Source organism: Oncorhynchus clarkii, chromosome 23 (genome assembly GCF_045791955.1).
Source record: "Oncorhynchus clarkii lewisi isolate Uvic-CL-2024 chromosome 23, UVic_Ocla_1.0, whole genome shotgun sequence".
Lineage (NCBI taxonomy): Eukaryota > Metazoa > Chordata > Actinopteri > Salmoniformes > Salmonidae > Oncorhynchus > Oncorhynchus clarkii.
Genome location: NC_092169.1, coordinates 3,969,848 through 3,981,866, shown reverse-complemented (window position 1 = coordinate 3,981,866; position 12,019 = coordinate 3,969,848). Strand labels below are relative to the sequence as shown.

The following is a 12,019-nucleotide window of genomic DNA, read 5'->3' as shown; positions in this document are numbered from 1 at the left end:
TGTTACTTAATCCAACCTTGTGACAAAGTCATTTTTGTCAAAAACAACTTCATATCGAAGGACTGTCTTTGATTTGATGGCCTACACATGCTCAGTTCGGCACAAGACGACGGTTAGAACTGATGTGTTTTATTTCTGCGCATGACATCGCTTACAAGCGTGATCATCGATTCCTTTTGGAGAAGCAGGTTTCTACATACAGTTGAAGTCAGAAGTTTACATAGCCAAATACATTTAAACTCAGTTTCAAAATTCCTGACATTTAATCCTAATAACAATTCCCTCAGTCAGTTAGAATCACCACTTTATTTTAAGAATGTGAAATGTCAGGATAATAGTAGAGAGAAAGATTTCTTTCATCACATTCACAGTGGGTCAGAAGTGTACATACACTCAATTAGTATTTGGTAGCATTGCCTTTATATTGTTTAACTTGGGTCAAACGTTTCAGGTAGCCTTCCACAAGCTTCCCACAGTAAGTTGGATGAATTTTGGCCCATTCCTCCTGACAGAGCTGGTGTAACTGAGTCAGGTTTGTAGCCCTCCTTGCTCCCACACACTTTTTCAGTTCTGCCCACAACTATTCTATAGGATTGAGGTCAGGGCTTTGTGATGGCCATTCCAATACATTGTCTTTGTTGTCCTTAAGCCATTTTGCCACAACTTTGGAAGTATGCTTGGGGTCATTGTCCATTTGGAAAACCCATTTGCGACCAAGCTTTAACATCCTGACTGATGTCTTGAGATGTTGCTTCAATATATCTACAATTTTTCTCCCTCATGATGCCATCTATTTTGTGAAGTGCACCAATCCCTCCTGCAGCAAAGCACCCCCACAAGATGATGCTGCCACCCCCGTGCTTCACAGTTGGGATGGTGTTCCTCGGCTTGCAAGCATCCCCCTTTTACAGCCAAACATAACGATGATCACTATGGCCAAACGGTTCTATTTTAGTGTCATCAGACCAGAGGACATTTCTCCAAAAAGTGTCCCCATGTGCAGCTGCAAACTGTAGTCTGGATTTTTTTATGGCGGTGTTGGAGCAGTGGCTTCTTCCTTTCTGGGTGGCCTTTCAGGTTGTGTCGATATAGGACTCATTTTACTGTGGATATAGATACTTTGTACCCGTTTCCTCCAGCATCTTCACAAGGTGCTTTTCAGTGGTTCTGGGATTGACTAGCACTTTTCAGACAGAACGCGACTCCTTCCTGAGCGGTATGACGGCTGAGTCGTCCCATGGAGTTTATACTTGTTTATCTGTACAAACAATAGTATGCGTGGTACCTTCAGGCATTTGGAAATTGCTCCCAAGGATGAACCAGACTTGTGAAGGTCTATAATTGTTTTTCTGAGGTCTTGGCTGATTTATTATTTTCCCATGATGTCAAGCAAAGAGGCACTGAGTTTGAAGGTAGGACTTGAAATACATCCACAGGTACACCTCCAATTGACTCAAATGATGTCAATTAGCCTATCAGAAGCTTCTAAAGACAAGACATCATGTTCTGGAATTTTCCAAGCTGTTTAAAGGCACAGTCAAGTTAGTGTATGTAAACTTCTGATCCACTGGAATTGTGATACAGTGAATTATATGTGAAATAGTCTGTAAACAATTGCTGGAAAAATAACTTGTCATGCACAAAGTAGATGTCCTAACCGACTTGTCAAAACTATATTTTGTTAACAAGAATTTTGTGGAGTGGTTGAAAAAAATTGTTTTAATGACTCCAACCTAAGTGTATGTAAACTTCCGACTTAGTGTGTAGTACGATTAGTACACAGTTTTAGTAAGTAGTAGGCAAGAAAGATTTCAGACAAGGCCAATCAAAAGGCTACTTTTGCACGTTCGTCAACTAAAAATAATTCCATTATCCAAACAATGCACTGTGCACCTGCCATTTGATGAATGTAAAGATACATCTGTTACGAATGGTGGCGACGCGTAATTATTTTGTTGTTGCCTGTTTTGCATGTTATTTTGGCATTAATTCCAGTCACATATCAGTTTGCAAACAATGTAAAAACAGGGTTCCATCACTCATGGGGACACTACGTCACCACAGAATCTACAGGGAGAGCAAGGCAGTTCAAGCTCCCTTGGGTGCTGTCATAGATTTACATTAGAAGTGCCCATCCAAGAAGGTTCAAGGTCATTGGCCACAGATAAATGATGTCAAATCACATTATATCTACTGTAGCTTTGATTGGACTGATCATGTCAACATCATTTTCTAAATCTTAGCCATCAAGCTCGACAAGCAGTCATCATTGTGAATCAAGTCGACAATCTACTGGCAAATCCTTTTCAATCCTTGTCATATTAAGATAAATTATAGATAAACAGTATCGGTGCTCATCGGCGATTGGACATTAACATTGCACAGCAAGTTGGAAATCGCAAATTCAACAATGAGTAGTATGGAAGGAATCTGTGGCGAACTGCAAGCGTTGCAAAGCAATCACTATTTTGCTTCCCCTGCCTGCTATTCGGAGGAAAGGGTGTGAAGTCTGGGTTTAAGGATTTAAAACATCGGTCAGAAAAGGTCTCTTTTTCCAAGCTTAAAAGGATAAACATTCTCTCTCACACACAGTCACCCTGGGCCAGAAAAGGTTGAATATACTGGCCATGCTGTCAATCCAGCATGATTTCTGCCGTGTTCAATACAACTGGAAACTGGGGAATCTCAGACTTCAGTGAGTTCAAGACAACTGGGAACTCTTGGGGGGGGGGGAGAACGAGCTCAGAATTGGAAAATACATTTTGAACAGTCATCCAACTCGAAATTCCAAGTTGGGAACTCGGACCTCTTTCTATAGCTCCGACCTGAAGATCACTGACGTCATGATTCGACTTTGTTTTTCCCAAGTTCCCAGTTGTCTTGAAAGCACCATAAATACAGAGAATGCCAGATTCTGATAACCAAATAGTATTTTTGTACCACTTTTTCTCAACGATTTCTGTGGTTTCCAATTGGTAGTTGCAGTCTTGTCCCATCGCTGCAACTCCCCGTACGGACTCGGGAGAGGCGGAGGTCGAGAGCCATCCGTCCTCCGAAACACAACCCAGCCACAATGCCCGCTTAACCCGGAAGCCAGCTGCACCATTGTGTCGGAGGAAACACCCTACACCTGGCGACCGTGTCAGTGTGCATTGCGCCAGGCCCATCCACAAGAGTGCGCGATGGGACAAGAACATGCCTGCTGGCCAAACCCTCCCCTAACCATTGAGGACGCTGGGCCAATTGTGCACTGCCCCATGAGTCTTACAGTCGTGGCAGGCTGCGACAGAGCCTAGACTCAAACCAGGATCTCTAGTTGCACAGTGACTTAGGCCACTGCACCACTTGGGAGGCCCCCCGCCACACCACATTCCTGTTCAATTGAGCACAGCACAACAAGGTGAGTCCAAAAACGTCTAGTATGCTGCTGCATGAATTATGTAATATACCAGGGAGATATGTATACTGTCGCTAAGAAAGTAATACTATGTGTATGTTGTGTAGTAAGCTGTTAGTAGCCAATGTGTCTCACCCTAAAAAGTTGGTCCCTTTCTCCCTCAGAACTTAGCCTACTGTTCTGACTTGGTGGTGCACATGTAGCCTATAGCCTGTTTTATAGAAATGTCATCATTGAATATTGTAAAAGCTCTCTTTGTCTGCTTATACTCCTTTTATTTATCCTATGGTCCTGACTTGGTGTACAGGGATAATACTGTAAGAAGGCCCATGTTCTGAATTCCGCCACTGTATATTTCAAAGGTGCTGAACTAATAGTTATATTGACTAAGTCCATCTTAGCTCGCTCATTAATGTCTTAATCGAAATTACGGATTGCCTCTTATCCGCTAATCGTTCCCTTATGCCATAGTTTGTACATCAATTGTTATAGGCCTATTGCTTATATACTACTGTAGGTATCTCAGTATCTTATTCATCATCTGACACAATCTTGGAATGATTTTGTTGTTAAGAGGGGGAGATACTATATAATGTTTTGTAAACATGATTGCCAGAGACAAGTCTCTTCCCAAATATTTGTTGTCGACAAAAAGTCAATTAATAGACCCACGTGATTCCGGTTAATATAGCGAGGGTTGTTTTGTTTGTGCAATGCGCTGTCTGGCAGCATCATTAAATAGTACCCGCAATACACTAGTCTCAACGTCAACAGTGAAGAGGCGACTCCGGGATGCTGACCTTCTAGGCAGAGTTGAAAAGAAAATCCATATATCAGACTGGCCAATAAGAAGAAAATAGAGATGTTCAAAAGAACACAGACACTGGACAGAGGAACTCGGCCTAGAAGGCCAGCATCCCGGAGTCGCTGCTTCACTGTTGACGTTGAGACTCGTATTTTGCAAGTACTATTTAATGAAGCTGCCAGTTGAGGACTTGTGAGGCGTCTGTTTCTCAAAATAGCCAATCTAATGTACTTGTCCTCTTGCTCAGTTGTGCACCGGGGCCTCCCACTCCTCTTTCTATTCTGCTTAGAGCCAGTTTGCCCTGTGCTGTGAAGGGAGTTGAACACAGCGTTGTACGAGATCTTCAGTTTCTTGGCAATTTCTCGCATAGAATAGTCTTCATTTCTCCGAACAAGAATAGACTGATGAGTTTCAGAAGACAGTTTTGTTTCTGGACATTTTTTAACCTGTAATCAAATCCACAAATGCTGATGCTCCAGATAATTAATAAGTCTAAATAAGGCCAGTTTTATTGCTTCTTTAATCAGAACAGTTTTCAGCTGTGCTAACATAATTGCAAAATGTTTTTCTAATGATAAATTAGCCTTTTAAAATAATAAACTTGGATTAGCTAGCACAATGTGCCATAGGAACATAGAAGTGATGGTTGCTGAGATTGGGCCTCTACGATTATGTAGGTATTCCATAAATCTGCCGTTTCCAGCTACAACAGTCAATGTCTACACTGTATTTCTGATACATTTCATGTTATTTTAAAAGGGACAAATGTTTTTGCTTTTCTTTCAAAAACAAGGACATTTTTAAGTGACCCCAAACTTTTGAACAGTAGTGTATATAAAAGTGGATCCTCACGATTGTATTTTCCTTTTTAGACCACATAGGCCTAATAAAATACTTCAAATGGTGGGCTAACAGAGTCACTCTCTCTCATATTTTGGCATTCATTATTATTTCAAGAGAATGAGGTTCTAATGGACTTACTGTAAACAAATCCACAAGTCAGCATTGGTAAGGAAACCCTCCATGGTGCTGAAAGGAAAGCTCTGCTATTGGGACAGCTTTATGTAGGCCCTAACAGTTTGGGGCAACGTGTGTCCAAGTTATAGTCAAATCAAATTTTATTTGTCACATGCGCCAAATACAACAGGTGCTTACTTATAAGCACTTAACTTTTTTCTTAACTGCATTGTTGGTTAAGTAAAAAAAGTTTTAAATTATAATTACAGAGCAGAAGTAAAATAACAATAGAAATAAAAAATAAAACAACAATAGCGAGGCTATATACAGCTGGTACAGTCAGCCACCAATTGTGCAAGTTCTCCTACTTAAAAATATGAGAGAGGCATGTAATTTTCATCATAGGTACACTTCAACTATGACAGACAAAATTAGGGAAAACATTTCAGAAAATCACATTGTAGGATTTCTTATGAATTTATTTGAAAATTATGGTGGAAAATAAGTATTTGGTCACCTACAGACAAGCAAGATTTCTGGCTCTCACAGACCTGTAACTTCTTTTTAAGAGGCTCCTCTGTCCTCCACTCGTTACCTGTATTAATGGCACCTGTTTGAACTTGTTATCAGTATAAAAGACACCTGTCCACAACCTCAAACAGTCACACTCCAAACTCCACTATGGCCGAGACCAAAGAGCTGTCAAAGGACACCAGAAACAAAATTGTAGACCTGCACCAGGCTGGGAAGACTGAAACTGCAATAGGTAAGCAGCTTGGTTTGAAGAAATCAACTGTGGGAGCAATTACTAGGAAATGGAAGACATACAAGACCACTGATAATCTCCCTCGATCTGGGGCTCCACGCAAGATCTCACCCCGTGGGGTCAAAATGATCACAAGAACGGTGAGCAAAAATCCCAGAACCACACGGGGGGACCTAGTGAATGACCTGCAGAGAGCTGGGACCAAAGTAACAAAGCCTATCATCAGCAACACACTACGCCGCCAGGGACTCAAATCCTGCAGTGCCAGACGTGTCCCCCTGCTTAAGCCAGTACATGTCCAGGCCCGTCTGAAGTTTGCTAGAGAGCATTTGGATGATCCAGAAGAAGATTGGGAGAATGTCATATGGTCAGATGAAAACAAAATATAACATTTTGGTAAAAACTCAACTCGTCGTGTTTGGAGGACAAAGAATGCTGAGTTGCATCCAAAGAACACCATACCTACTGTGAAGCATGGGGGTGGAAACATCATGCTTTGGGGCTGTTTTTCTGCAAAGGGACCAGGACAACTGATCCGTGTAAAGGAAAGAATGAATGGGGCCATGTATTGTGAGATTTTGAGTTAACACCTCCTTACATCAGCAAGGGCATTGAAGATGAAACGTGGCTGGGTCTTTCAGCATGGCAATGATCCCAAACACACCGTCCGGGCAACGAAGGAGTGGCTTCGTAAGAAGCATTTCAAGGTCCTGGAGTGGCCTAGCCAGTCTCCAGATCTCAACCCCATAGAAAATCTTTGGAGGGAGTTGAAAGTCCGTGTTGCCCAGCAACAGCCCCAAAACATCACTGCTCTAGAGGAGATCTGCATGGAGGAATGGGCCAAAATACCAGCAACAGTGTGTGAAAACCTTGTGAAGACTTACAGAAAACGGTTGACCTCTGTCATTGCCAACAAAGGGTATATAACAAAGTATTGAGATTAACTTTTGTTATTGACCAAATACGTATTTTCCACCATAATTTGCAAATAAATTCATAAAAAATCATACAATGTGATTTTCTGGATTTTTTTTCTCATTTTGTCTGTCATAGTTGAAGTGTACCTATGATGAAAATTACAGGCCTCTCATCTTTTTAAGTGGGAGATCTTGTACAATTGGTGGCTGACTAAATACTTTTTTGCCCCACTGTAGTCTGTGCGGGGGAACCGGTTAGTTAAGGTAATTTACACATGTAGGTTATTAAAGTGACTATGCATAGATAATTAACAGTAGCAGAGGTGTAAAAGAGGTGGTGGGGGGGGGGGGCAATGCAAATAGTCTGGGTAACCATTTGATTAGCTGTTCAAGAGACCTATGCCTAGAAGCTGTTAAGAAGCCTTTTGGACCTAGACTTGGCACTCCGGTACCGCATGCAGAGAGAACAGTCTGACTAGGGTGGCTGGAGTCTTTTTGGGCCTTCCTCTGATACCGCCTGGTAGAGAGGTCCTGGATAGCAGGAATCTTGGCCCCAGTGATTTACTGGGTAGTAAGCATTACCCTCTATAGAGCCTTGCGGTCTTAATGTTTTTCCTCATAATCCTGGACTATCGGACCACCATTTTATTACGTTTGCAATTGCAACAAATGATCTGCTCAGACCCCAACCAAGGAACATCAAAAGTTGTGCTATAAATTCACAGACAACACAAAGATTCCTTGATGTCCTTGGGTAGACAGAGGGAATCTGGAAGGACGCCAGAGGACAAAAATCAGTTAACCACCTAACTGAGGAACTCAATTTAACCTTGCGCAATACCCTAGATGCAGTTGCACCCCTAAAAACTAAAAACATTTCTCATAAGAAACTAGCTCCCTGGTACACAGAAAATACTCGAGCTCTGAAGCAAGCTTCCAGAAAATTGGAACGGAAATGGCGCCACACCAAACTGGAAGTCTTCCGACTAGCTTGGAAAGACAGTACCGTGCAGTACCGAAGAGCCCTCACTGCTGCTCGATCCTCCTATTTTTCTAACTTAATTGAGGAAAATAAGAACAATCCGAAATTCCTTTTTGATACTGTCGCAAAGCTAACTAAAAAGCAGCATTCCCCAAGAGAGGATGGCTTTCACTATAGCAGTGATAAATTCATGAACTTCTTTGAGGAAAAGAATGATTATTAGAAAGCAAATTACGGATTCCTCTTTAAATCTGCGTATTCCTTCAAAGCTCAGTTGTCCTGAGTCTGCACAACTCTGCCAGGACCTAGGATCAAGAGAGACACTCAAGTGTTTTAGTACTATATCTCTTGACACTATAATGAAAATAATCATGGCCTCCAAACCGTCTAACTACTGAAAGAGCTGCTTCCTGTGCTTGGCCCTCCTATGTTGAACATAATAAACGACTCTATCCACTGGATGTGAACCAAACTCACTAAAAGTGGCAGTAAAAAAAAATTGGCCTATATCGAATCTTCCATTCCTCTCCAAAGTTCTGGCCTGGTTTAGATCTTATCTGTCGGAAAGATATCAGTTTGTCTCTGAATAGTTTGTCCTCTGACAAATCAACTGTAAATTTCGGTGTTCCTCAAGGTTCCGTTTTAGGACCACTATTGTTTTCACTATAAATTTTACCTCTTTGGGATGTCATTCGAAAACATAATGTTAACTTTCAGAGCTCCATTTTTATGGAACGGTCTGCCTACCCATGTCAGAGACAAACTCGGTCTCAACCTTTAAGTCTTTACTGAAGACTCATCTCTTCAGTGGGTCATATGATTGAGTGTAGTCTGGCCCAGGAGTGGGAAGGTGAACGGAAAGGCTCTGGAGCAACGAACCGCCCTTGCTGTCTCTGCCTGGCCGGTTCCCCTCTTTCCACTGGTATTCTCTGCCTCTAACCCTATTACAGGGGCTGAGTCACTGGCTTACTGGGGCTCTCTCATACCGTCCCTGGGAGGGGTGCGTCACCTGAGTGGGTTGATTCACTGATGTGGTCATCCTGTCTGGGTTGGCCCCCCTCCCTCTCCGTCTCTTTCTCCTGCGACTGACGGGGATGTGGGCCATGTCAGGTGTCTGGAGTAAATCCTTCGCATCCGACTCGAGCAAAAATATTTTTCCAGTACAGGGTGAGTAATCGCTGTCCTGATATCTAGAAGCTCTTTTCGGGTCATAAGAGACGGTGGCAGAAACATTACGTACAAAGTAAGTTACAAATAACGTGAAAAAAACCCACACAATAGCACAACTGGTTACGGGACTGTAAAACGGCAGCCATCTCCTCCGGCACTATTATAAGTGCAGTTAATGTATTGTTTAGTGTTGTGTAGTGGCTTCGGTGGCATGCATCCAAAACATTTGTGAGTTTGCCCCACCAAGTTTTATATGCTAAAATTGCCAATGGTTACGAAACACCAAAAAGTCTAATGACATTCAGCAAGTGTAGCCTGTGTCTACGCACATCGGTCTCAGCCACTCATCTCTGGTCAAAAAACGTCAGTGTTCTCATCGATCCACACACAATTTTGGAGTTTAAACCACCCGTTTTCAAGTCCATTCGCTCATTTTTCATGCAACTGACATGCAGTAATGACAAATAATAGTGTAATAGCACACAGTTCTCTTGGCATTTTGTTTAATATATTGTTGGCTCATGTTTGAACCAGTATGTCGTACCCCCACTATTTATTTTGTCAGTATGCCGTACCGGACCAGCTTACTTTCACAGACCGGCTTACACTGCCACTAACCCTAAACCCTAGCTTAGCTAATGATAGCCACCTAGCTAACGTTAGCTACAACAAATTCGTAACATATCATACATTATTGCAAATGTTTAACATATTTTATGAATTGGAATTCGTAACATGCACTACATGGCTGCACATAAGCCTAATATTACCATGCGCAATGCCAAGTGTCAGCTGGGGTGGTGTAAAGCTCACTGTCATTGGACTCCGGAGCAATGGAAACTGGTCCTCTGGTGTGATGAATCACGCTCCACAATCTGGCTGGACAAATCTGGGGTTGACAGATGTCAGGAGAATGCTACCTGCCCGAATGCATAGTGCCAACTGTAAAGTTTGGTGGAGGAGAAATAATGGTCTGGGGCTGTTTTTCATGGTTTGGGCTAGGCCACTTAGTTCCAGTGACAAGAAATAATGCTACAGCATACAATGAAATTCTAGACAATTCTGTGTTTCCAACTTTTAGGGAAGGCCCTTTCCTGTTTCAGCATGACAATGCCCCCCTGCACAAAGCGAGGTCCAAACAGAAATGGTTTGTTGAGATCGGTGTGGAAGAACTTGACTGGCCTGCACAGAGCCCTGACTTCCACCCCATCTAAAACTTTAGGTATCAATTGGAACGCAGACTGCGAGCCAGGTCTAATCGACCAACATCAGCGCCCAACCTCACTAATGCTTGTGGCTGAATGGAAGCAAGTCCCCGCAGCAATGTTCCATTATCTAGTGGTTCCTGTTATAGGAGCAAAGGGGGTGAGGGGACCAACTCCATATTAATGCCCATGATTTTTGTAATGAGATGTTTGACGAGCAGTTGTCCCCATACTTTTGGCCGTGTAATGTATCACACGAATTTCAGGACAATAAATACATATCAAAATAAGCATAACTATATCATGAACAATGGAGGGATATGAATGCAATTTTAATATGTTACATTGACCCCTGAGCCCAGGTTGCAATTGAGAACCCAAGAGGCCCCCCTAAAGGGGGAAAGAGAAATACCACTGCCCCAGAAAAACTGCTGATGGATTTCTGTGATTCAAGGCTCAAATTGCTGACACAGACATTACTATTTACCACTTAATGCCCCATTATCGATGTAAGTGAAAAATCAGCGGCAGTGCAAAATCCGATCTTCAAAGTTGAACTCCATTGTTTTTTAAGACGCAAATGACAAAAGGCCTCAGTTTACGTCAACATGTATTAAATCCTTTCTATGGAGCCAATATCCACTGTCTGTGATTAAAGTTACACTGTGTCATAGGCTATGTGCACTCCAGAATGGCTGGGATTAAATAAATAGAGAATTAGGCATGGATATAAAATAGTTGATGTGCATAAATGATGTAAAGCTTTCCTATTAATATGTACATATGGAATATTAAGTGTGCAAACATGTTCTTATCTTTGAACATGATAGACGATAACGTTATATTGAAACCATATAAAATGTTAGATTGGTAATGGATCGAAAGCCATTCGAATTGTCCAACGAGGAACAATGGTAGATTACCAGAATATGATTTTACATATTTAACAAAAAACTCGGACATACATTGAGCTGGAACTTCTCCTGGCTGATCCAAAAACCAGAAAGAACACTATTTCAGAATGCAATCACAGAGCAATAAGCCTGCGTCGCAAATGAAGAGAAAGAGAGAGAAAGAGAGAGAGATATTCGACTAGAATGTACGGAGAAGTAGACTACGTCCCGGGAGACAAAATCTGGTTACCTTGCATGAGGTCGGTGATAGTTTTGGAATCTCCGGGAGTCATCGGTCTGGCTTGAGTTCAGTCGCAGAAGAACCAAAGGATCGCACTTTTAAGCCCAGCAGTCGAATCTAGAAGATATAACTAACTGTCTGTCACCCTTTCACTCTCATTGAAGCGCACACCCGGAGCATCAGCCACTCTCATCACTAATTGATTTGAAGCCAGACATGGTGCAAACAGAGCCCTGATTTTATTTTTCAAAGAGCTTGGTTTGACTCCAGCCCCTCTGCTTAGCAGCCACAAACACACCACTCTATCGGAACGTGCTAAGATTTGTGCCTAGCGCTGCCTTGAGTAGCACTGTGGAAGGAGGAGTCTTGTCAGGTGACCAGGTGAATCGCTGTTGTAGCCTACCAATTCAAAGTTGCTATCTTTCAGAGGAGGCTGGTATGGTGAGCTATAGGAGGACGGGCTCATTGTAATGGCTGGAATGTAATGTTGGAATGGAGTCAAACGTGTCGTTTCCATATGTTTGATGCATTCCATTAACTCCATTCCAGCCATTACAATGAGCCGGTCCTCCTATAGCTCCTTCCAACAGCCATCCCTCTATCTTCATAAATGTAAACCATTTAGTCTACTATTAGGAGCTCTGAAGTTGAACTCATATATTATTGTAGGCTACCTAATAATGGAA

At 42.2% G+C, this 12,019-nt stretch overlaps 1 protein-coding gene across 1 annotated transcript in view; it reads right to left on the bottom strand.

Annotated features, from left to right (window-relative positions):
• LOC139381641 (heparan sulfate glucosamine 3-O-sulfotransferase 1-like) overlaps positions 1–11,617 on the bottom strand; it is a 68,694-nt gene extending 57,077 nt beyond the window's left edge. Inside the window, exon 1 of the mRNA XM_071125317.1 lies at positions 11,343–11,617. The gene's annotated coding sequence lies outside the window, so the exon portion shown is untranslated. The remainder of the gene's footprint in view (positions 1–11,342) is intronic.
• Positions 11,618–12,019: the final 402 nt, after the last annotated feature.